The sequence below is a fragment of the Berghia stephanieae genome, chromosome 2, assembly GCF_034508935.2.
Source record: "Berghia stephanieae isolate SIO BIC M18660-M18661 chromosome 2, UCSD_Bste_1.3, whole genome shotgun sequence".
Taxonomy (NCBI): Eukaryota; Metazoa; Mollusca; class Gastropoda; order Nudibranchia; family Aeolidiidae; genus Berghia; species Berghia stephanieae.
This window is the reverse complement of record NC_088361.1, coordinates 52720204-52725203: the sequence shown is the minus strand read 5'-3', so window position 1 is coordinate 52725203 and position 5000 is coordinate 52720204. Positions and strand designations below refer to the sequence as shown.

The window sequence follows — 5000 nt, the reverse complement described above, 5'->3', positions numbered from 1 at the left end:
CGAGATCATAGAATATCGTGGCCTAGGCATTCCACGAAGGAATATAGATAATTCATCAAACAAGATGTCTGATGTCAAAATGAATCACTCATGTTGTCCTAGTGAGCAAATTGGGGTTAATAATCTTGCCTAAGGGAAAAAAAAAAAGAAAGTGCTTGAAGCAGGGCTCGAATTCGGTCCTTCCGGGTCACAGTGCAATGCCTTAACCACTCGGCCCTTCGCCTCCCCCCCCCCCCCCCCCCCCCCCAATAAAGATGAAAATACATAGAAGGAAATTATATGTTTACCTTTTTTATTTGATGAAACTTTTCAGTTCAGTTTTCTTGTATTCGCTGAGTAGTAAGTAGCTGTGGCTGTCAGTATCTGTGAATGAAATAATATTGAATTACGTAATTGCTGCCATATGACAAATGAGATAGAAAAGAACAATTCCTAAAAACATGTTTTAGTTATTGAAACTCGATTAGAAAGACGGGACAAGGATTTGACAGATGTTGGGTGTTACATTTAGCCTGAATCGACGTGCACATATAAGCAGGTCTGGTAATCAAATGTGATTAAGGGCTTGAATTATCTTTGTTGTAATGGACAATATATTGTGTCGGTTTGAGAGTATTTCGATTACAACAATTTGATCATAACAATGTGGGTTATCAGACCTGCAAATAAGTACACGTGGGCGTGAATGAATGATAAGACATTCTGGACAAAAGGTACGACATGAACCCAATAAAAGAAGACAACTTAGTACACCGTCGTACTTATTCAATGAAAAGTTGTCACTTGTGGATAGAATATTAGACTAAAATCCAGCTCGACGGTAAGAAAAAAAGTAACCGTGAAATATGTCATAACAACGGAATTGATGAAGTGTTTGAGGCACTGAAATCAGTTGCCGGCAAATCCAATATCCCCGCAGGTCACTTTATCCACTGACCAATTTGATAAAAATGTCAGAAACATAGAATGATAAATATCGAATCTATGCGACTTGTGCAATAATACAGTGTTTTCGAATGTACTTAGTTATTCAGTCCAAAGCTACAAAGCCCGACTTCTTTCAATGGTTGATTTTTAATACATATTATACGTAATCAAATCAGATTTTAATCCATGTTTAAATAGTCAATCGGATTATAAGTACTTTCCTTCATAAAAAAGAATTACGCCCAGTGAATGGACACGACATTGAGAACCCCTCGCCAAATGTGCTTTCATAAACTGATACTGACTTTTTTAATGATGTCCAAGACTAAGTCATTTGCTAATAATCATTCTCAACTTAATTTGAGATTGAATGAGTCAAATTTCACACCAAGAATAATGAGAAATCTGGGGGTTTTTCACGAGAAAATATCATCTCAAAAAGTATTGCCTTTCCAATAGTCATTTATGACACGGCAAACATTCCAATATAGAAATTATTCCATACCTATCCTTAGAACAATGATTATCTTAGAGGATAATCCAATCATCAAATATGTTATGAACAAATTCATTAACAAAACTTGGAAATCACAGTAGACCATAACGAACACCTTTATATCGGGAAAACCAATGATGAAGATAATCATTAATATAGGTTGACGTCCATAAAGTATCCGCACTTAACCATGTTGACTAAGGTTAACAACTTTTCAGATAAAGAAAACAAATGTCATCGTCTTTCATCAAGGCTACTCAGTCCAGTTTCAAATGTAGAAATGGACATTACCAAATCGTGTCTCAAGTACATAAATGTGAAATAGAGAAATTAGGGAACAAGCACTGGTTAAGATGAAGATATGAAAAAGTGTGTATGAAACAGCGCCAGACAAAGCAAGAAAAAAATACAAGAAAAAAAATCATCCCGACTGAGAAGTTGAACAGTCGAAGAAAACTGATTTTTGGGATGTTTTTTTTTCTTCTTTATTTTTCTCTCTTGCTTTGACACTATTTCATACACATTTTTTTCATATCTTTATAAAAATAGTGTCATTATGTTGACAATATATTTTATTGAGTTTTAAGTTTTCTTTTTGAATATAATGTCATTATATTTATATTTCAATACTTGTGTTATTTGCCGTAGAGAGTCTGGCAAGAATATCGTTTAAAAATTCAAAAGTAAATGATAACATAGAAAAAGAATAATGAATTCAAAATTATACTTGAAATGCACTAATTTATTTTATAATACCTAATAAATCATGGAATATCAAATATACATATTCAAAAATATAAAATGATAAATTATGATGAAATGTGTTAGTATTTGCATTTAATTAGATGCTAAATGAACGTAATGTATATTATATTATCGATACACACACTAATTGCAAACATTTATAAAATGAGATTCTAGTCCACCCCTGAATTGTGAATCAAACGTATCTTCTCTGTAAATAAAAGTCGATTAACTTGGTGAATGTTTTAAAAGGAAGCTAAACAACAAATCACACAACATAAAATGGAAACAAAACAATTGTATGTCTGGAGGTGTTGAACGTAAAAAACATCAACTTGTATCACTTTCAGACACTCCCCATCCATTAACAGAAGGTTTAAAAATCCTTAAAACAAATATTGAAAGAAGTAGGAAGATCAATAGATCCTTCCTGAAAGCGTCCGCAAACCACCATCAAATTTTAATATGCCGTCTTTTGAAGAAGTAAGGCAGAAATTGCAGATACCTTATTTTCGTTAAGGAATTTTACATAATTTTGAGCTTGAGCTTTGAACTTTATTAAAACTTCACAATATCCAATAAATATTGTCAATGCGCTTTTCAATAAGCCCCAAACCAAAAGCAACACTTAACATTTATGCAACACGAGACATGACGCCTGTTAGGGATTTTTACCATGTTTACCATTTTTTTTCGAGAGAAAGATATTGCCGATGCCGGCCAGGTACTCATTTTACATCTGCGTGAAGTGACAGAGATGTTATTAAAAAGTTTTATTTTCGATGACTCACCACCGAGAACGAAACTTTAAAAAGAGACATATCTGTCTGAATGAGGTTGTTATACCACGAGATCGCAAAGCCGCAATAAATCAAGATGAACCCAAATTGTTCAAAACGTCTTAATTAACTTATTTAGAATACTAGGTTTACGATTCATAGACACGAGGGCGTGGCTTTCATCTTAATCTATCGATAGAATGATGTCTAAGTCTTCTTTTTAAATGAAAAAAGTGTTTAGTCAGTGTGTGACAAACCTGTGAAGTATGCTGTTTAGTTAACATTAAAATAACCTTTTTTGTAAAAAAAAAACAATATTACATTAGGAGACCAAGGAGGCTGAAAATGTAGGAAATACATCTAACCACAAAAGCAGCCTTTTCATGAACTTGGGGTTGTACCTCGTCCCCTCTGAATCTGAGGACAGGAATGCTATGATGAAATGATAGAGGACAACCGATTATTTTGGATAATCTATTGATTGCATTCCTCAAAAGTGATAATAATATTTGCGTTTTAAGCCCATGTCAACTATCGTTTAAATAGATGGAGAGATATGAGCTACAACGAGTTTAAAGCCAGTAAGGGATCAGAGATCGATGCCAAGATGGTTGATTTCCCTATGGCGTAGGACATTTTCCAATTTTATATTTATATGGCTATAATGAAATAGATGAAAACAAATTATGTACTAATAGATTTATAATGAAAAAGGAATAGATAAATGAATAAATAAGTACGTATATATATAAAGGTAAAAAGATAATCTGTTGTATTTTTATTATCCTATCTTATCGTTTAAGAGCTAATAGGTTCTAAAACCTTTAAATGCTCTGTGTAAATTTTATTGTATTTTTTTTTCAAAATAAAAACATCGGCCAAGGAATTAATAATTAATAATATTATTTATAGAACAAATTGCTTGCGTTTGAATCGTGAGTAACGTATTAATAACGGAATGGTCAATTTCTCCCAGAATATTGCACTTTTTACAAGCCAACCAAAACACCTTTGCCATTCATTATTTTAAACAATACTAGAATAATATAATTTTGTGTCTGAATCACGACACCATTCCATTTATTTGGCGTGCCACTTGACAAGTCACGTAGGGGATGCCTTGATCAATTGACAACCCCATTATTATTACACGCATTTTCAAAACAAAATCTATCTATTCCTTAGTTTAGTGTCAAACACCTCTTCTAATGTATTACCTCATGTTTTCAGAAGTCAACATTTTAGTTTTTAAACGAGTTTTAAATGTCCGATATATGTGACTTATCGTCTCCATTCGATATAATTTCGGGTTGCATTTGACGATCGGAATGCACTTACAATGTATTATCTATTTGATGGCGACAATAACTATAATTGCTATAAAAACTATAAAAAATCAATTTCTTTTTTACTTCTGATCATTTTGAATGTAACCCCATTATTATCATTTGGTTCATCATCATAAAATACTAAATTGATAAAATGGACATCTCATATAATATATATATATATATATATTACCTGGTTGTTTGAAGATTAAGTGGTTATGAGGTCATTCGAGGCCATCCGACAAAGCAACCTCACTTGCATTTGGAATAGTTTTTTTCTTTTTCAGTGCATGCCGGACATCTTAGTTTTCTTAAGTATTCCTATTGCTTCAAGCATTTAAAGTATGTAATTGAAGCGATTTTTTTCATTGCAAAACCCTATAGTCTTTGTCGCCTTAAAAACTGCTCAATATAAACGGTCCCAAACGTGTATCTCATTGTTCAAGAAGTCTTGAGAAGTTATTTTTATCAAAATTTGATTTATGAAGTAGACTAAACAAATCTCAAATATTTCCTATAAACAAAATTTAAGACACATACTTTCCTTTATTTATCATTTTTCATTCCAAAAAAAAAAAAAGATGAGGCAATCATTCAGCGATGATAAGATGGGAAACACCACCAAGACGTGTCCAGTTTAGAGGAAAAATTTCAACGGAGACACCATATTTATCACGTCCAATCACTATTTCTGAAATCGGGATGACAAATGAGGGTCTAGTATGC

General features: G+C 32.6%; 1 protein-coding gene across 5 annotated transcripts in view; it reads right to left on the bottom strand.

The window, feature by feature from the left end:
* Positions 1 to 5000, bottom strand: part of LOC144965144 (corticotropin-releasing factor receptor 2-like) — a 159729-nt gene that overhangs the window by 97389 nt on the left and 57340 nt on the right. For all 5 annotated transcript variants that reach the window (XM_078900133.1, XM_078900134.1, XM_078900137.1 and 2 more), the window contains exon 2: positions 288 to 363. The gene's annotated coding sequence lies outside the window, so the exon portion shown is untranslated. The remainder of the gene's footprint in view (positions 1 to 287; positions 364 to 5000) is intronic.